Consider the following 21,193-nt stretch of genomic DNA (forward strand, 5'->3'; position numbering starts at 1 on the left):
CATTTTTTCATATGAGATTGTGGCAAAGAAAGTGCCTTATTGGGGGGGGGGGGGAGAGATCGCAGTATGGGCCACGTGACTTGCCTGGGAGCATGTGTTGGAAGACGCACATCCCAGATTTTTATATGGAAAAAATGGACTATGTGATATTCTACCTTTTTCTCCATGGAGTTCAAGGTGGCTTACATGATTCTCCCCCTTCTCAGTGACTGGCTCAAGATCACACCCAGTGAACTTCATGGCTGAATTCAGACCCTGGTTTTCTTGGTCTTAGTCTGATACTCTAATCACTACACCACAGTGGCTTGCACTGTGTGAAGAAGTAATTTTGTCTATCCCAAATCTTCCACTATCCAGCTTCATGGCCTCAAGTTATTATCTTGTGCTCAGGAGAGGGCATATATTGGTTTTATCCAACTCCAGAAAAGTATACTGAATTTAAATGCTTTTAACCACTTTTGTATCTTGGCTATATGGGGATAGGGTTGCTACTAAATCGTTCATAACTTACAGTGGTGTAGTAACAATGTGAATGTGTTGCCTGTCCAGAGGCAACCAAGAAATCTACCTGCACTAAGAGAGGAAGGGATGCATAACTGAGGCAACAGCAGCAGACCAGTGTAATGTCAGCTGTGCTCATGGGCTTGCCAGCATTTTGCTCCCAGGGTTCTTGTATGATTCATGAGCATCATTAGATACTTTCAGGTACTTCTACCTGATATGGAGCTGCAATGATGGGGAGAGCTGCACCTATTACCAGTGGTGGCTGGTGTTCAGTGAGACTGGTAGGGCATCAAGCAGGAGGCCAACAGTAGGTGGCGCCAGAGCTGATGACAGGCAGAGCCAACTGATTTTCTTTTTGTCTTCTACCTCTTCCCTGCTGAGTTCTACATGGGCAACATGAAGACTGAGCAAGTTGCCAGGTTGGATGTTGGAAGGCAGGAAGGTGGGAGCTGAAGGGTGATGGAGAATTGCCCCATTTGCCCTAGTGGACCAGCTTCCAATGCCCATTGCTTTGTTTTGTGCTGCCGCTTCCAGAGGCATGGAAGCTCTTTGAGAGTAATAAGGTTGTCATCACCATTTCTGTGGACTGCCACACTGCATCGTCAGGTCGGTTGTGTGCAGTTTATGCAACCTGTCTTTCTCTTGTTAATAGGAATCCAGAAAAGAAAGGAAGCTGTGTTGGTCCATTAGAAGAATTTCAAATTCCACAGTTTGGGAATATTCATGTTAGGTCCAAACTAGCATGCAAGCCTTGGAGTTCGCCAGAATTCAACATACAGCTTGATTTAAAAGTTCTGAACAATGCAAAGGCCTTAATCTGAGTTTTTTTGCATTCTCCAAATCCAAGTTTCAATCTGTTTTTAGTTTATTGTTATTTTAACTTTTTGAAAGCCCTAAATGATTGACGTTAATTGTACTTATTGATGATTTTATGGTTTTATCTTTTTGTAAACTGCTTTAGTTGCTTTTTTACAATCAAGCAGGGGCAGCAAAGGATGTCCACCACTTGTATGGGCAAAAACTATGGCTTAGGAACAGGACCAAACTGATTTTCTTAACTGGACCAAAGGACTGGATTGGTCAACTTCATGCAGGGGTTGTCATTCTTCATTGTTGGGAAATGTTTTGGCATCAGAGATCAGAATGGATACTTCTGTGAGCTTTTGTTTTTAGTTTTATTATGACTCACGACTCAAAAGATTGATGATTTCTCTAATAATGTCCTGCATTTTTCGATGGGGTAAGATACAGGCCTGATCTTTGTCTATATAATTAGGAGGCACTTTGTTTAGTCTTGTTGCAAAAATTGCAGTAAATATTTTACAAGCATTGTTCAATAATGATACAGGCCTGTAAGAAAAGGCAGTTGATGGATCTTTTGTTCGCTTTTGCTATTACCACAATACTGGCTGTCTTCCAGGATTTTGGGATGTTTCCAGTACGGAACATTAGTTCATTACATCAGTTAGTGGCTTGGCACTATTATAACAGTTGTTCTGCACAAGTAGGTTATTCTTTGTAAAATCAACTTTTTCTTTTAATGGTTCTTATATTTCCTCCATTGTTATTACTTTTCTAGTTCCTTAGAGTTAATAATAATCACACCTCCCTAGTCAACCACTTTGATGACATATCTTGCCTGATCTTTTGCAGGTTCTTGCAAAACCAATTATTTATTTAAAATATTTACAGCGCCCCTTTGTGAGGAAAACTCACTCAAGGTGGCTTTTACAATAACACTTAACAATCAAAGAGATTATACAAAACTTCCCATGAAACTCACAACACAGTAATAAAACCAACAATAATAAATCCAGCCTATAAGCTAAAACATATCCCCCCACTACAAGACCATCACAATACCTTCAACCTATCATCATTGAAGATGGATCCCAGGGATGGTGAGACCTCCTAGGAACCCTCTTGACCAACAGTGAGGAACTTCTAGTTGACAGACCTAGTTTGATCTAGCAGATCCCATTTGACCTCAGCAGGCCTCCCCATATTATTTTGGGGAATGCAAATTAGGTAAGTTCATATTTACATGCAAATCATGCTGAATTTCTTCCCCAGCCCTATTGAGAGACACCAGGGGTGAGGACTGCCACTCTCTCCAGGTGACTTTGCCTGTTTAAAAACACCAAAAAGTAGCAGCTTTCTTTTGCAAAAGTAAACCACAAGTGTAAAGTGAGTCCACAGTGTGGTGCAGAAGCAAAAAAAGCCAATGCTATTGAAGGCTGCAGCCACAGATGCCTAGTGTCCAGACAAGGGAAGTAATAGTACCACACTCTTCTGCCTTGGTCAGACCACATCTGGAGTCCGGTGTCCTATTCTGGGCACCACAATTGAAGGAGGGTGTTGACAAGCTGGAAGGTGTGCAGAGGAGGGGAACCAAGATGATCAAGGATCTGGAAACAAGTCTTATGAGGAGCAGTTGAAGGAGCTGGGTATGTTTAGCTTGACAAAGAGGAGACTGAAAGAAAATATGATAGCCGTCTTCAAATATCTCAGGGTTGTCATGTGGAAGATGATGATGATGATGATAATTTATACCCATTCCATCTGGCTGGGTTTCACCAGCCACTCTGGGCGGCTTCCAACAAAATATTAAAAATACGATAAAACATCAAACATTAAAAACTTCCCTAAAGATGGAGCAATCTTATTTTCTCCTACTCTGAAGGGTAGGATTCAAGGCAATGGCTTCAAGTTACAAGAAAGGAGATTCTGACAAAATATCAGGAAGAACCTTCTGACAGTAAGAACGTTTGACAGTGGAACTGTCTCCCTCAGGAGATTGTGGTCTCTCCTTCCTTGGAGGTTTTTAAGCAGAGGTTGGGTGGCCATCTGTCACGGATGCTGTAGCTGAGATTCCTGCATTGCAGGGGGTTGGGCTGGATGATCCTCGGGGTCCCAACTCTGCAATTCTATGATTCTATCTATTTAGCAGTGGGATTCATTCTTCAGTGGGAAAAATCTGTCAAGATGCCAATCATATGCCCAGAGAACATAAAATATTTCTATCCCACTTTACAATCACCTGGATTTCCAAAGTGGCTAATGATAGAGAAACATGAATCTCATCTGTATAAAGCACAGTGATGGACCCTGGGTCCGTTCAATGGCAGCAATAAGCAACAGATTGAAAGGGTGTTGGATGTCTTTGGGTGGATGGGGGGGAGCAACAGTCTTGAATTGTTTTCTTTTAAAAACTTAATTGAGGGGGGGGCGGTGAGATATAAAGTGGCATTAAATGGTGGGCGTCAATTTCCCTTGAGAGGCCACCGCTGCAGAGACAAGGATATTCTTGTCTTTGCTCTAAACTTGCTGTTCTACCCAGTGCTTTTTTTCTTAAAAAATGTTTAGGGGTACTCTCATTTTCCTACTCAGATTGAAATACTGACCCTTAATGGGGCCAAACTTGGATTCACAAAATGTTTAGGGGTATGCGTCCCCCTGCATCGCCTCAGAAAATCCCCACTGGTTCTACCTGTGACATGCATTACGGTGAGCTCTGGGGGTTGTCACCTCAGTCGATTCTCAAACACAGGACACAGAAGAAGAACCAAGTTCCTTCTGCCTCCATCCTGGAGAAAAATGGTAGCTCTGTGGCAGAGCTTCTCTTTTGCATACAGAAGGTCCCAGGTTTATTCCCGGCATCTCCAGGTAAGGACTGGGAAAGACTCCCTTTCTGAAACCTGGAATGCTGCTGCCTGTCAGTGTAGACCTCATTGATCTGGAGGGAGCAATGGTCTGAATTAGTAGAAGGCAGCCTCCTACGTTTCTCCCCTTTCAGATCCTTTCCACCACACACACAAACCCTGTGGTGCGGGGCGGGGGAGAGAACTGTGGGGAAATCATTTCCAGAGGACTGTCTGAGGAGAATTAAGGCCTGTGAGCTACAGACTCTCCTCACAAGCCTTGGCACAGGGCAGAGCCTGCCCAGCCGAGTGCCTTTCCACTCTGCTGCTCACGCAGGCACTGCGAGACGGAAGAGGCTGCCTCTCCAGGAGCCCGAGGGGGAAATCTCAGCTTGCCCCTCCGCCACTTTCATTTTCTCCTTTACAAGCATATTAGTGGAAGCTGGAAGCGCGCTGAAGGCTGAGGCACGTGAGAGGAGCAGCAAGCTGATTATGCTGCTAAATAAAAAATAGGTTTAAGGCAAAGCATTATTATCTGTTTGCAATTAGGGTGGTTTTGGGGCGTTGCATTAAGTACCTCTTTTATTTGATCTTAAATGGCAGCATTGTTTTCTTGAAATACTCGGCCCTGGGACGTTACAGTGGAGGGGTGGGGTAAGGAATCCCAGAGATACATACCAAATAAATAGAGCAAATGTTTTCTTCCTCTCCATCCTCACAATGCTCCTTGCTGACTCCATGGTTTGTTTTCTTCCTCTTTTGCTTCTTTTCCAAGGCCCTCCTTTCTGTCTTGCACAGGGCCGGACCATCCATTTAGCCTGGGGCTGTCTGACTCAAAGGAGCTCTATGGTATCATGGACCAGAAAGAGAGAGATTTTAAAATGGAGGTGCTGGGGGTTGGATCTTTTGTATACAGAGTTTGTGCCTGTCCAACATGGTCCCTTCCCACAGTCACCATTTGAACTGTAAGCTCCTTGAGGCAGGTCACTGTGTTACAGCAGTGGGAGAATGTGCTTCAGCTCAAGGCTCACATTATCTTCTGGACAGCCTTCCAGCGGCTGAATGCCAGTAGTGGGAGGAGCCAGGGGTAAATTGGGGGGGGGGGGGATAAATCATATATTTCCACAGTAGAATGGTTTCTGCCCACCCACCCACCCACCCAATCCATTGAGCAAGGGCACATTCCAGCCAGGCAAAGACACTCAGGGAAGGTGCAAGCAGGTTGGGCAAGGGGTGTGGCTGAACCAGGGGTCTGACCTGGAGAAAGTCCCAAGTGCCAGAGAGAAAAGCCTGGAGGGCTACATTTCTTCCCTGATTCTGAAATTCCCCATCTCTCACAGCCACCCAGAGTCATCCATGGTATAATTTTGCTTTTCTGCATCTGGGACAATTTCTAGAACAGGATTGCAACACCTTATTTTTCTTTTTTCTTTATTTTTCTTTTTTTCACCTGTCTTTTTCTTTTTTGACTGCAAAAATAAGTTATGCAGCTTGGTTCCTCCACACTCATACCTCTTGCCAATGAATTTTTTTGCTATTCTGCTCAGGGTGCTTCTCTTAAAAAGAAGGAACAAAACAAACCCAGAAAACACCAGCAACAGCAAAAGGAAAAGGAACAGATAATGTCCAGAAGGTTATTTGGCAGAATAAGGATCTGCTCTCATCCATGTCTCCTCCATCATTCCACATGTCAGTGTCAGCTCTCAGCAATAATGCTTATCTTTTGTTACCTTGTTAACTGCTGGGCCATGGAGCAGCAGATGGGGGGGGGGGGAGAGGCAAAATTCATCAAGAGGATTTCCCAATGGCCATCTGCCTGGGGAAGCCAGCAGGACTGAGAGAGGGACATATTCACAGCCCAGTTGTGATCATTCAGGCACCTACAGTACATCCCTTGGATCTGGAAACAGAAGTCTGATAGTAGGGGAGGGGAACCATAGGCCCTGCAGGCCACAGAATGTGGCCTCTAGACTCCCCCCAGGCCACAGCCCTTATCCCCAGGCTATGCCCCCCCCCCATCAACCCTGCTCTTTCCCCCTTTTCTGCCTTCCCCTGGTGGAATCTTCTTTATTCGTTCATTTTATTCATCCCTCTCTGGCTCCCCCTTTTGCCCCACAATGACCCTGTAAGGTAGGTTCAGCTGCAAGTCTGTGACAGTGTCCCAGGGCTACCCAGCAAGATCCGAGGCTGAGTGAAGATTTGAAGAGGGTCTCGCAGAACCTGGCCCAGGAGTCTAAGCACAGCACCCCAGCTGGTTCTTTGTCTCCAAACTGTGATGATGCCTCTTGCTTCCCTGGAAGAGTGTTTGTTTGTTTTTGTGTGAGAGACTTTTGCATGGCTGGAATGCCAAGGTAAAAGTCATGTCCATTTACCTCTGGCCATGCGGCCCCCAGAAGGTAGCCTGTGGCACTCGTTCTGAAAAGGTTTCTCCAGGCCATCCTTTTGCATGCATGGTGTGTCGGCTGTTTGTCCTCCCCTAATTTCATTGTCCCATTCATTTTCATCACAAAGGCATCTTCAATTATTCATTCATTGCAAGCCCATTGGTTCTGCTCCCCATTCATTTAGACTTGTTCCTTACATTTGCTTTCCTTCTTTTTTGGGTAGTTCTGCTGCTGCTGTATGTAGCAGCAGAGCCGGTTCCAGCAGCTATTCCTGTCACCTGCCATATCATTTCCCCAGGATGTTGCACTCTTCCAGCATGACACCTCAGGTCCACTGGCAAAATAAAATGGTGACCAGAGTCCAAACATTTACAACCATCCCACACCAAGAGACTTTGTGCCAAGTTTGGCAATATCTCAAGAGGTGGCCGAAACTATGTCAAAAAATAGACGAAGTCATGCCAAAGTGATGCTTCTGCCTGCCATATTGATTCAAAATGGCACCGAGTGTCCAAACAGCAACAATGTCTTGGGACCCTGGTGCCAAGTTTGCTGATCATCTCTCCAGAGGCATCCAAATCTATAGAAGCCAAACCGATACAGTGGTGGAGCATATACTCCTGCCCCGAGGGGTGTGTGGTGTGGAGGAAGCCTGTTGCCCCTGACCTGGCCAGGCACGAGTATGCTGCCTAGACAGCACCCTTGCGTGGTGTGACCGAGGAGAGGCATGTCAACACTGCTGCACTCCTCTCTCTGCCCCTGGGTCAGGCTGCTTGTGCCAGTGGGTGGGCATTCGCATGCTGGGTGGAGCGTAGAAGGTGATGCTCTTCAGCCTCTGAACTCGCCCAGCCATGTGCACCCGGGGCAACGGCCCCCCTGGTACCCCCCACGCTACAGCATTGAACGCACAGACAACCCATTTCCCAAAATATATAGCAGATAGCCTGGCAGCCATGTAATTTGCCGCCCCTAAAACACACACACACACACACACCTAAATATGCACTATCCCAGTGGTGTGAATCCCAAACTTGGTTGGGAACACTGTGCTTTTAAAAATCAAATACTTTGCCAAGAAAGGTGATTTTTTTGAATATGTTATGTAAATCAACTCTGTTCGCATGTAATTTCAATTCGTTGCTTAAGTCCTGCTTTTGCTCACTGTTGGCCTGAGCACAGAAAAGTCCTGCTGAGTCTTCACACCTTGGCTACATGAGACCCTGGATCTCTTTCCGCCACCCACTTGTGAATCAAAAAGCAGCAAGCAGCAGGAAGTTAATTTGGAGCAGACCAATGGTAGGAAAAGAAGCAAACACTTGGTCTTTTATTCCCAATGTCAGTGCCGCAAAAAGAAAAGAAAAGAAAATGGAAAGGCGGATCACAGAACTCCTCATCACATCTCCTTTGAATGTAAAACTTCCTTAACAACTTGGGATAGAAAAAACCAGGGGTGAAAATGGACTGAGAACCTATAAATAAACATGGGTAACGATTTTATAATGGGACAATTAATCAACTTCTTTCTGTTTATTTTTGGTCATTTTATGGATGTCCTTTATGAATCCCCAGCAGGCATTGGGCAGAAGCGAGGGGGGCACAAATAGGACAAGGAGAAGCCTTTCTTTTTGAGTTTTCCTGTTCCAGCCTTCCAAGACAGCTGAGCGGTGGGTGGTGCAAGCAGTCTGGAAAGCTGATTAAAACTTAGAAACCGGGCCGGGCAGGGGGCGATCTAAAATTAAGAGTTCTTATTTATAGTTGATGCACCATTTGTCTTTTGACTTCCCTGCTGCAAATGCATCAGAGCCCGGTGGGCTAATGGCTTCATTAAAGGCTGGGCGTATAAACAGCCCCTCACTTTTCTTGGGGCTTCAACAGGCAGCCGTTGTGGGAGGGAACTGCCATAGGCATGTTGGCCGAGTGGAAATTTCATTTTCTCTATTTATTTGGAGCTATTATTTTGTTAACCTTCCCAATGTTACTCAGTGATCTTCATGTGGCCAAGTGGGGATTTGAACCCTTGTCTCCCAGGTCATAGTCCAACACTCGAGCCACTACACTATGCTTGCCCCCCACTTGTGAAAAACCTACTAGTAAATGCAAATAAACAATTACTACTACGAATAATGATGATAATGATTATGAATAGTCCTTATAGAATCATAGGATTGTAGAGCTGGAAGTGATCCCAAGGGTCATCTAGGAACAGAAAGATGCCGTCTCTGCTTTAGGGTCCAAGACTCCACAGGGCCTTTGCAGAACCACTAGTGATTTCTTAGCCAACTGTGCTGTCCCAATGAGGCCCATGAAATCCAATATGATGTAGTGGATAAAGCAGGGATGGCCGACCACCGGCCCTGGTACCAGATAAGCCCCTCCCAAGACCCATACATTTTGCTGGTGATGGTATTGCAAAAATAGCATTCAATACAGGTGGCAAGATAGAGAAGTTTAAACTTCTTCACCCTGTTCAGGGTCCCCATAGGGAGGTCAACTGAGCACACACCTGAGTTTTGTAGAGACATAATGAACCTTCCTTTTCAGCTGTGTTCTTTGTGAGGGTGGGCAAGAATATGAGGTGGCCACACAACAGTGGTGTGGGGCCCCCAATGGTTAGCCTCAGGCCAAAAAAGGTTGGGCACCTCTGGGGTAGGGAAACAAGGGTTTGAATCTCATTTCTTCCATGAAACTCAGAGGGACCTCAGCCTAGCCTGCCTCACAGGGCTGTTGTTTATGTCGGGAGTGAGCATGGCAAGGTTGAGCTGAAGGAATGGATTTCTGTGCAGTCAGTTTAAAACTGACTCAACCCCCCCTTTTCTTCTTAGCATTTCTAAAGTGCTTTAACTTGAGCTGTTGAGCAAATGCATAACAAGAACACAGCTGCATAAACAAGGCTCTCTCCTTTATCAGTCTATGACGATAAGGATGGCCTTGTCCACTCCATAGTGGAACAGGGATCACACTCTAGGTCTTATCTTACCACAACCCTGATGCACAGACCTAAGTCCGGGAACAAAGCCAGAGTGTGTTCTCGGAGATGATGACCTCTTCCTCCAAGATAAGAGTAGGAAGAGGAAGATCCTTTTATGGTCAGAAGTTCAGGAAGGAATACCCTTTTATAACCATAAGAATACCAGAGCAGGAACATATGTGATGTCAGCCTGCGTACATAGCCTGATGTGGTTGGATTCCTGGGGAAGGAGGGAGAGGGTACCTGGAGGATATATATACTGCATGAAACTTCTCATTTCTTTGGACTTGCTGTGGACTCACCATGCAAGTGCCTTCTGCTATCCGGAGAGCAGAATAAACTCTTTCTTTGAACCAACCTTGGTGTCATTTGACTTCCTTCCTCCTGTCCTGGAGCAACGCAGACCCAATCGGTGAACTCCATTAAGGCTACAGAGCCATTGTGGGGAAAGGGGAGGTCTGAGGAGAAAGCTGAAGACAGAGTAGTGGCAGCCCACAGCTGCTCTCAAAGAGAGGCCTGACTATAATGGAGAGCGAAATAGAATGGGTAGGGAGTCATTTGACGGCGCAACTCCAACGCTACAATTTTGTGATTCTAAGACTATAAAAACTAAACCAAAGCAAACCAAGGCTGGCATGGAATATTGCCTTCAGAAGATTTTTTTTTTTTTTTACAAAGCTAGTTTTCAGGATATTTGTGATGAGATGCAGACAGGTAAAAGGGATGCGGGTGGTGCTGTAAGTTAAACCATAGAGCCTAGGACTCACCGATCAGAAGGTTGGCGGTTCAAATCCCCGCGACGGGGTGAGCTCCCATTGCTCGGTCCCTGCTCCTGCCAACCTAGCAGTTCAAAAGCACGTCAAAGTGCAAGTAGATAAATAGGTACCGCTCTGGCGGGAAGGTAACCGGTGTTTCCGTGCGCTGCTCTGGTTCGCCAGAAGCGGCTTAGTCATGCTGGCCACATGACCCGGAAGCTGTACGCCGGCTCCCTCAGCCAATAAAGCGAGATGAGCGCCGCAACCCCAGTCGGCCATGACTGGACTTATCCGTCAGGGCTCCCTTTACCAACAGGTAAATGGAGAGTACCATAATAAGAAACGGTAATAAATGGTGTGGTGCACCTCACTTGCAAAATGTCTCTGGGGCCCAAGCCTGGGCAATGTGCCTGGAAGTCCTGGGCTGCTCGGATGACAAGACCTGCCTCTCAGCTTAGCTGATGGGGTCCAAAGGAAAGCAGAGCAAGACGTTGGGCTGCAGGAAGGAGATGTACAAGCAGGAGTCTAGGAAAGGGGTTAGGGGTCCGCCCCGGGTGCCACCATGGAGGGGGGTGACAAATTATCAAGGAACAACTACTGCCCTACTAGGGCAGTTCATAAAAAAAACTTTTTTAAAAAAATGCCTGCTCCAAAGGTCTTATCTTACTACACTAGGGATTATATAGCTATATGTGAAATTTCATGCACATCAGTTAATATCTTGACCCTCCTCCACGTAACTAGCTGTTTACTTGGCCGTTTCCCTATGTTGTGAAGGCTGAAATTTCAATTCAGTGGAGCAGGGTCAAAAAAAAGTTTTTTTATGACCCGTCCTACTGCCCACCCTCCGCTTGGCTTCCCAGGTCCTGGAAAGTCGGCCTAGGGGAAGAAAATGAGATGCCGCCAAGTAGACTGGGCCTTGCCTTGCCTTCGCCCCCTCCCGCCTGCAGCCGATTGGCCAGCTGGGTTGGGGGCGGGGCGAAGGCAAGGCCTGGTCTCCTCGGCCTCCTTTTCTTCCCCCGGGCCGACTTTCTGGGCTGCCGAGGAGGCCTGCCAAGGCCGCTGCCCCCCCTTTGGGCCCACCCCCCCTCCGAAAAACCTTTGCTGCCCCCAAAAGTGGAGTGTGCTGGACAATGGCAGTGCTGCCGCCCTGTTTTGCCCGCGTGTGGCGCCGGGAGGAGCAGCTTGGCAGGCCGGCCTCCCCTTTGCCCCCAGCCTAGGACCCCCCCCCCCAAAAAAAAAGCAGTTGTGTAATTAAAAGAAGGTGAGAAAAAGCAGCAAAGCTATTCTGTGGCTAATTGACCAATTAGGGTCTATTAATGAAGTTCACACTTTTGACAACCAGTCTGATGCTTTTGCAGAAAAATATTCCTAGACACAAGACTTTTATTTTTTGTTTTTTAAGCCCTTTCAGTCTCCCATCTCAAGGCTAAGTACAGCAAACTGTACATTCCCACCCCTCTCCCCAAGGCTGGATTTTATTTACCTCTGTGTGCTTGTGCATCTGTGTCTCCCTTGTATCTATTAGGGACTATTCTCTCTCCTTTGATACCTATGCTACTGATTACTTCTGCCGTTTTAATTTTAGAGAAAGTTTTTAATTTAAAAAGGATCTGTACTATAGAATAACAGTGGTAACAATACATTGAAGACAAGTAAAATCTTTTGGGTGTGTGGTCCCAGAGCCCTAGTGCCGCCACCACCCCAGAGAGGATCAAATGGGCGGACTTTGACACTCTTTTGTCCTGTCCTCCCCCAAGGTCTTTCTATCTGAGCTGGATCCCGGGAAACTGCATGTAAAGTCTTTAGGTTTTTCCTGCGCGCACCTGACAAATCTGCCCCATTGTCAAAATTTATTTTCCCCACCACCTCCAGTCTCCGTTGTTGTGTGTCCTGGCTAAGGGGGAAAACAAAAGACGGATGGCCATCGGTCAGGGATGGTCTAGTTGAGATTCCTTCATTGCCCCAGGGGTTTGGCTAGATGACCCTCAGGGGTCCCTTCCAACTCTACAATTCTCTGGATGCAAGGGGTGCATAGGATTGCAGCCCATCCTATGCACCGTCGGCTCGAGAATAAGTCCCACTGATCATGATGAGACTAGATTGCTGCTGTGCAGTCCTGTTTTTTTAAATAACCCTTTTCCTTTTCAGATAATACAGAGCATGGTGAAATCACAATAAATAAAACCTCCCCTTCAGTAGTTTCAAGCACTACTACTGGTTCCACATAACATCTGTACTGCATTGTTTACTGTGACAGGACCTGCACTTTGGAACTCCCCGCCTCTTGCAACAAAGCACAGGCCTTTGCTAGATTCTTTTCAGGCACCTGCTAAAAGCATTATTCTTTAGGCAAGCATACTTAGATGCTTAGGAAGTAGAAGTAATTTTAATCTTAATATTTTAGCTTTTGTATGTTTTAAAGTAGGATTGTTAATTTTTCTTGATTTTACTGGTTTCTTGGTTTTTTTCTTTTTCTTTTTGTAAACCACTTTGCAGGTTTTTAAAAATACATTTTATTAAATAAACAATAAATATAAATAAAATAACACAAGCCAAAACACAATCCATTCTGTAGATTTAAGTATCTGTCCATAGCTGCCTACTTGTTATCAGAGGCCCAGAATCCAAATTCCTTTGTAAGAAAACATGAAATAATGCAAAACCATTTTTGCAGGCAAAAATAAAAAAAATCAATGGGGGGGGTGACAAGAAATTTTCCGCACCAGGTACTACCTGACCTTCCTCTGTGTACAAGGAGCCATCCCACTGTCTTAGGGACTCCGCTCTGGATTTGTACAGGGTTTATTTAAGGAGTAATGCCTTTTCTTCTGCTGAAAATATCCCACAAGGCAGCAAAGGTTTAAGATCAGAGTTTTCCTTCTCCTAGAGGACTACTTTCCCAGGTGGGTGAGTCCCATCTGCCCCTCACTTCCCTCTGCAGGACATGGAGAAACCCCCGTTGGACCCACTATTGGTCTGATCCGCTCCATCCGCCAGAGCCTGTCTTCACATGCAGGGGAAATACACTCTGGATTTCTGCAGGGTTTACTCTTTAGCCTTTTCTTCTCCGGAAGATGTCCTGCAAGGCAGTGGCTACTGATTTTTCCTCAGGGTTTACTCCCAGAGCCTTTCTTATGAATGAGTGTAGCCGCAAGGCAGTGGAGGTTTAGAACAAGAATTTTCCCTCTCCAAAATCGGCCACCTTTCCAGGATAATGCAGAGACATAAACCTATGACTGAAACCATAAGAGGCTCAAGGAGTACTAAGCAGGGGGGGGGGGGCGCTCTGATTACATCAAGGAAATGTTCAGCCAATTAGATGTAACTCACCTCAAATTTCTTGAGAGACTTGTGGAAGAGAGAAATGTATTTTTGTTTATGTATTCAATAAAATCCCAACAAACAGAGACAAAAATGGTCACCTTTGTTTTTCCTTTCAAAATATGGGTGCAGCAGGTGAGCTTTTCATATAATGCAATTTTCTCTATATTACTCCACCATAATGAATTTGAATAGATTTGTGGAATCCTGTGTTGAAGCCATCTGAGTTGGTGGCCATTGTGGCTTTTTATACACTGTGAGAATAATTATCTTTTGTCTGTCTGTCCTGAATTTTCCAAATTTCAACATCATTGAATTTTCCTGGGTTTGAATATCATGAGAAAGAGACTTTCTCTCTCTCCTCAATGTATAATCTTTTGCACCTCTATCATGTCCCCTCCTTATTTTCCTACTATGATATTGACTGGCTGGCTCAGGATATTCTGGGGTATTAAGGACAAAGAGATAGGGTGAAGACAGGGCTGTGGAAGGCTTTGAAAATAACAGCACAGAAATGTCATCTTTGTGCTAAAAATGACATTTTTGTAACACCAAGACTAGATGGTGCGGTGTGTGCCTTAATGCAACACAGCATTGCTATATAATCAAGATGTCACAGCATCATAATGTTGCATGCTGGCTGAGAGGTCTCTCTCTCTCTCTCTCTCTCTCTCTCTCTCACACACACACACACACACACACACAGCACCATTTCATGATGGTGAAAGAATGACAAGGAAAGCCATGTGTTTGGTTTGTTTTCCCCATAATGTTAATTCAATTATTTCTGCTTCAATGAATGAAGAATTTGTTTAAAGAAGTACCAGTGATCCGCCCGCCTTATCATGTTTCCAGGCGGGCTTTGGATCTTCAGCAGCAATAGAAAGGCGCTGCATTGATGCTCAGATACACTACATTGCTCCACCTATTCCAGGGCTAAGCACTGAAAACAGGTTCCAGAATTAAGCCCTGAGAAGGCCATAGATGACCTGAAATTTCTTCATGGAACTTTCTAACCCCCAAGTGAAAGCTTTGGGGAGAGCAAAAAGTTTCATGAAATTGACTCCCGTTCTCTCTGTTGCCACCCATACTTGCTTTATGGTGCAGGCAGCAGCAGTTCCACTTCTAGAAGTCCTGTTGTCTGGTGGAGAAGACCTTCCTTCCTTCCTTCCTTCCTTCCTTCCTTCCTTCCTTCCTTCCTTCCAAGGCTCCAGAGTCAGGGGCGTAGGAAGGGGGGTGCGGCCCACCTCGGGTGTCATCCTCGAGGGGTGTGACAAAATGGAATGCCATGGGGGCCTGGCCTGCAGCGTGCCTGAGCCATACGTCTCTCCTGGGAATAACGTGGTGGCTTGGGGCCCCACACTGCCCGAAACGGCAGCATGGGGCTTGTGTCTGCTAGGCAGACTCCATGGGCAGCTCACCGCGCCGCCCCCTGGGGTGGATTGCTGCAGTGCCCTGTGCCCAGATTGCCGCGGCACCCCTGTGGGAGGATCGCCCCACCCCCGCCGCTCCGGATGCCAGAGCAGCTAGCTACACCCCTGTCCAGAGTGAAGGCACAATGCATTGCCATCTCTCTGACTTGGTTTCATGACACTTAGTTTACTGCCCTTGCTCTCACTTGACTTCATGACAATTCCATGATGCATCCAGAGTGAAGGCAATACTCCCTGCTTTTACTTGGGATATTTTCAAGTAAAAGAAAGGAAGAAAGGCTCCTTCAGGGCTCCAGCAGGGCTCCTGATGCTATGTTTGTGTGATACTGCCCTCTCTGCCAACATGCCCCTCCTCCTCCCCATAAGCAGCAGTGACTCACCTGATGGGAGGTCAGGAAAGGGCCTCCATCCCCCATGCCAGGGGTGTACAACCTGTGGCCCTCCAGATGTTTCTGGACTACACCTCCTATTAGCCACAGCCAGCATAGCTGTGATGGCCTGGGATTCGGATGCTGAACCTGAGGAATCCCAGCGTGCACAGGATTCCCTGCCTCCAGAACCAGCTGAGCTGAGGCTGAGGCATGAGCCCGAAGGGTCCTCACCTGTGCTGGATCCTCAGGTGCAGACACCAGCTGAGTCTGCTCTGGCTACTGAGGTGATGAAGAACCCATTGCCTGCAGGTGCTCCACTCTCAGCCCTGTCAGGGGAAGCTGAGGTTGCCTCTGGGTCCGGTAGCCCTCCAGCTTCTCCTGAGCTGCAGAGGCTCAGGGCAGAGAGGCGGAGGGAACTAAGTTCCCACAGGAGTAGTGCTCGCCTCCAGGCCAGGAGAGGCAAGTCACCTGAGGATCAGGGCCGCCCTGTGCCTCGGGGCAGATAAAAGCCAGTCAGCCTCAGTCCCAAGTTGCGGGAGCAATTTTGTTGGTTGTCAGTTCTGCCTGATCCCTGTCGGAGCTCCTGACCTCACCACCTACCTGCCCTGCATCCAGCTTCAGCTTCTTTGGACTGTCTCCTTACTGCACCTTTGACCTCGGACCTCGCCTCTTGGTTAGCCCATGGGACTAGCACAATAGCCATTGATCAGGAAGGTGGGAGGTGTAGTCCAGAAACATCTGGAGGGCCACAGGTTGTGACCCTTGCCCCATGTCATCGTCATCAACAACTAGAAAGAAGGCCACCAGGAACTGAATGTGTGCTCACTGCCACTCTAAATCTTGCTCGTTTTGTTCACGCCCCTCCAAAATTGCCCCAATGCCAACCTGACTTTGTGTCATGCAAAGATGCACCAAATTTGTGTGTGTGCATGTGTGTGTGTTTTGAATTCTGGTGCTGGAGGAGACTCTTGAGAGTCCCATGGACTGCAAGAAGATCAAACCTCTCCATACTGAAGGAAATCAACCCTGAGTGCTCACTGGAAGGACAGATTGTGAAGCTGAGGCTCCAGTACTTTGGCCACCTCATGAGAAGAGAAGACTCCCTGGAGAAGACCCTGATGTTGGGAAAGATGGAGGGCACAAGGAGAAGGGGACGGCAGAGGACGAGATGGTTGGATAGTGTTTTCGAGGTTACCAGCATGAGTTTGACCAAACTGCGGGAGGCAGTGGAGGACAGAGGTGCCTGGCGTTCTCTGGTCCATGGGGTCACGATGAGTCGGACACGACTAAACGACTAAACAACAACAACAACATGTGTGTGTGTGTGCATGCAGATGCATTGGGGCTGGGTGGGGGTTTCAGCTCTGCTCTAGATAAGACCTTCTCCAGATTGAGCCATGGCTTTGGTGGTGATGTGCTGTGGGTATAACCTCACTTGGCGTTTATGTCTGTGCCATGAGATTTCATTCATTAATGCTTTGTGAAGTCTGCTGTGATTGTTGAATGGGGATTGCTATGTAGAGAATGATTAGAGGGCTGGAGAACCCTGCTTGCTGCAGGAGAGAGAATTGATCTCTGTCTTTTTAGTTTACTGGATAAAAAGGTGAAGAGGTGACTTAATGATGCCTCATCAGGGCCTTCCCAGGGAAGAAGAGTATTGGGGACTAAAGAGCAATTTCATCCAGAAAAGTGGAGAGAGGCAGAACAGAAGCTGAGATCAGCATGGCACTGACGTCTCTTGACAAATTCAAGGAAGGAAGGAAGGAAGGAAGGAAGGAAGGAAGGAAGGAAGGAAGGGCTAAGGATGATTCATTGTTTTGGAACACTTTCCCATGCCTGGGATGGGCTGGCAAGGTTTATTTTCTTCTCTTTTACATTGCAGTTCTCAGCCTTCTAAAGATGTAATTCATGGATTGGACTGAGGGCATAATAAGTGATGAACATTGCACCAGGAGTTTCTGGTGCAGGCAGCAATAGAATCGTGGAATCATAGAGTTGGGAATGACCCCAAGAGTCATCTAGTCCAACCCCCTGCAATCCAGGAATCTCAGCTAAAGTCTCCATGACAGATGGCCATCGAGCCTCTGCTTAAAAGCCTCCCAATGACTGTTAGCTCCTTCTCCCTTAGTCTCAGTATTACCTTGTGGAATTCAACAGGGAGTAGGGGGACAAAAGCAGAAGTAGTTGGCTCTGCCTGTCATTGGCTCTGGCCCCACCCCATTGGACTCCCTGCCTCCCACCCTACCAGTCCAAATGGGCACCAGTCAACACTCCATGACACTTTACAAAAAAAATGAGAGGATACATCTCTGCCCTGAGGGACAAGAGAGAGATGAGAGAGAAGCAGAGGCAGAAGAGAATCTACTGCTGCTGATCTCTTGGTCATATCCTCAGAACCCAATATGGCAAAGAAAAAACCCCATTGATTGTTAGTATCATATTTTTATTGCATTGTATGTTGAAAACTTTGAATAAAAAATCAGATAAAATGAAAGAAACCCACTAAGCCTGGGTTCTCTTTCTTTGTCTTTCTGGGCCGTATTTTGAAATATTAGACCCTTAGTCAGAAATTGAAATAAGCCAATGGAATTGCTCATTGCTAGGTCTGGAACTTTTTGTCAACTGTGCATAAAGTCTCCAAGCTGATGCCATCTGCCTGGGAACTGGAGTTGGCGTATTCTCTTGGTGCCAAGAAGGTTCATTCAAGCTGTGTTTCCATTTATACCCTCCCTCTCCCTCTTCTTCTTCACTTTCAATACATATTTGATTATATAAAGGCTTTGGTTGACATTGGTAAGTACACTTGCAATGGTGGTTCTCTTGTGTTCTTTCAAATACAGTGGAATAATTTTTTAAAAAAGCTTATGAAGTCTTTGCCCCTCCTCCCAGTTGCTCAATTTTCAGGCTACAAAGCCAGGAGCAAAAGCCTCCTTGATATCTGTGTTATAAGGAACAATTGTTCAGACCAGGCTGCAATCTGGAGGCATCTTATGGCCTTACTAAGGCTAAGAAGGTCAGGTTCTGGTGAATCGCTGTGTGTGAGGACCAGGGAATCCTCATGCACATTGCCTTTTGTTGAATGAAGAAAGATGGCATATAAATTAATAATAAAATAAATAAATAAATAAATATATGAAATATATAAAAAATAAATTACATAAGAAGTATAGTATGGATATCAAATAAGCCTTTATAGCTGTTGCTGAAATTCTCCCCATTGGACAGGTTTCTCTGCACCATAGCAGGGATGGAGAAACTGTGACCCTCCAGGACTCACTGGGTATAATAAGTGATGAACATTGCACCAGGAGTTTCTGGTGCAGGCAGCAATAGAATCGTGGAATCATAGAGTAATGGCTCCCTGGCCATTACTCATGCTGACTGAGGCTGATGGCAGTTGGAGACGAACAGCTTCTGGGTTCCCCACTCCTGCACTATAGGGAAGACCCTTATACTGACCCATTGCTTCATTGAGCTGGCTGGCCCTTGCCCACACTGGCTGGCAGCACATCTCCAGGGGTTCAGGCAAGGGATTTTCCCAGTTATTTCCAGAGAAGCTAGCATTTGATCCTTTTGCATGTACAGTCCTACCTTGGGTTACAGACGCTTCACGTTGCATGATTTCGGGTTGTGCACTGTGCCGAACCCGGAAGTACCGGAACAGGTTAATTCTGGGTTTCGGCACTTGCACATGTGCAGAAGCACTGAATCAGGACCCACGCATGTGCAGAGGGTTGCGAACGCTGCAGGTTACGAACGTGCTTCCCGCACGGATCACGTTTGCAACCTGAGCGTCCACTGTATACAAATATATATTGTTGGTATGAAATAAGAAGAAACAGAGTTTACTTAATCTTTTAGTTCCTCTTGTTTATTGGAATGTTGTCATCTGTGCCTACATGTGCATTCATTAAACATTCCTAAAATAAATGCAATCTTGTTTAATATATATGGATATTTTTATGCTGAAAATTCCTTCCATGGTTCCCCACCACCACCACCATTGCCCATCAAATAACACACAAATAGAGACCGAATCTGAGAAGCATTCAAGAGATGTTTTTAAAGTGAAATTCTTACGGATAGGGTGCAGGGCTTCTGTTGTGCTTACCTTATCTTTAAGGTGGTGAAAGGATTTTGTGAATGTCCTTCCTTTCATTCTACAAATCATCTGATGCAGCCTTCCCAAGTGCCCTCACTTCTTGGAATTCTTCAGATGGGCTTTCAAGTGTGGGAAGCCCATTATGGTCCTGTCAGCTGCACTCCTGATCAGCAAACACACTGATCTCAGGCACTTGGTAGACAACCTTCATGGCCCCTGTCAAAGTCCAGGGGAAGATGTCCCAATGCAACTCCTCTCATGGAGCTTTTTTTAAATCAGGGAGTGGGGGAGAAATGTTTAATGGAAAGAACACACAGCTGTGAGCCACCTCATGGTGAGAAGGTAAGCTCAGCCATGTACCCACTGAAATTATAAAGAAACAATCTCTGCATAAAAGAATTTACAGAACAATGCAAAAGTGAAGGGCTGGGTGAGATGTCACTTCTGCTGGTCAACATGCTGATGGGGATTTCAGTGTGCCAACACAAGCCTGGTGAAGTTGATGGGCCCCATTCTGGAGGGGACTATGGATTCAGCAGATCCAATATTTCCTCTGACACATAGTGTTCTGTTTTGGGGGCTATTGCCAGCAGAAACAACACAAGTGGTATATATTTGGGGGCTCTCAATACAGGAGTACAACAAGGTGCTGTTCCATCCTAACATCCTCCATCCAGTGAATCTCAGGGTTAGGATTTCTCTGCTAATCATTCCACTGCATTGCAATTTTCTCAGCCTCTTTCCACCAATGATCCTGCTATTGACTTTGCTTCAATTGCTTTCATTCCATGCAGCTTTAATCACAGCTTTCCAACTCAAGAGTGATCCAAGAAGACTTGCAGTTTTATTTTGTTTGGGTGGAGAAATGCCATCTTCGAGAACGCTTGCATTAAAATTGCTGCTACCTCCCTTGTCTACTTCATTGCAGCTGTAATCTCTTAAAATTCTAATTGTGATGACATTTCTCCTCAGCACATGATTGGAAAGCAAAGGAGAGGATCACACCCACTGCACCCCTAGAAGCCAATCAGCTTGCATCCTGACACGATCTTCCTTGGGTAAGTGGGGGTTCTTCTCTTGGCACATGAGACTAGATGAAACATGGAAAGCTCCACTGTATGTTACCTCGTTCATGGTGTGGACTTGTCTGCATTAATCAAAGCGAGGGCATTGTATCTGTTCTAGGTAAATGTGGTGCCTGCCAGGTGGACTCCATCTCCCCTCAGCCTTGGCCATTGAGCCGGGGGTGGTGAGAGCTGCATTTCACCTGTAGCTGATGGACTTCGCGTTGGCTACCCCTAATCCAGGCTTGGGTCGTTTACTTTTGTTTTTACTGGATCCTGGGATCTACTAGACAGAGCCAGGTGCAAAACAGTGGCTGAAGTGGGCATCCTTTCTGTTGTGTGTTCAGGATCACATGTGCTCATGATGGTATTGAGGCAATTATGTGTGGTCCCACTTTCAGTACAGTGGATTCAGGGTGGTCTTCCTGCTTCATTTCCAATCAGAGCATATATATCCCAGAACTTTCTATAACTTTTCATGCCCCAAATGTTCTAGTCTGGGGTGAGTGTGTTGTCCCATTTTTGTTGTGTTATATTGCAAAAGTGACCCTTCAAACAGCAATAACTCAACAACATAGTAGAAGTATTGCATAACAACTAATAAATCAGAATGATGTGTGGATGGTCCAGGGGATGGACCTTAAATT

General features: G+C 46.1%; 2 protein-coding genes across 3 annotated transcripts in view; one reads left to right on the forward strand and one right to left on the reverse strand.

Annotated features, from left to right (window-relative positions):
- The window catches only part of LINGO1 (leucine rich repeat and Ig domain containing 1), a 696,168-nt gene that overhangs the window by 468,319 nt on the left and 206,656 nt on the right, over positions 1–21,193 (forward strand). For both annotated transcript variants that reach the window (XM_083698290.1, XM_083698291.1), the window contains exon 3: positions 20,455–20,540. The gene's annotated coding sequence lies outside the window, so the exon portion shown is untranslated. The remainder of the gene's footprint in view (positions 1–20,454; positions 20,541–21,193) is intronic.
- Positions 1–21,193, reverse strand: part of RCN2 (reticulocalbin 2) — a 1,080,843-nt gene that overhangs the window by 344,948 nt on the left and 714,702 nt on the right. The gene's annotated exons all lie outside the window — the stretch shown is intronic.

This window comes from Podarcis gaigeae (assembly GCF_964106915.1).
Source record: "Podarcis gaigeae genome assembly, chromosome: 9".
Lineage (NCBI taxonomy): Eukaryota > Metazoa > Chordata > Lepidosauria > Squamata > Lacertidae > Podarcis > Podarcis gaigeae.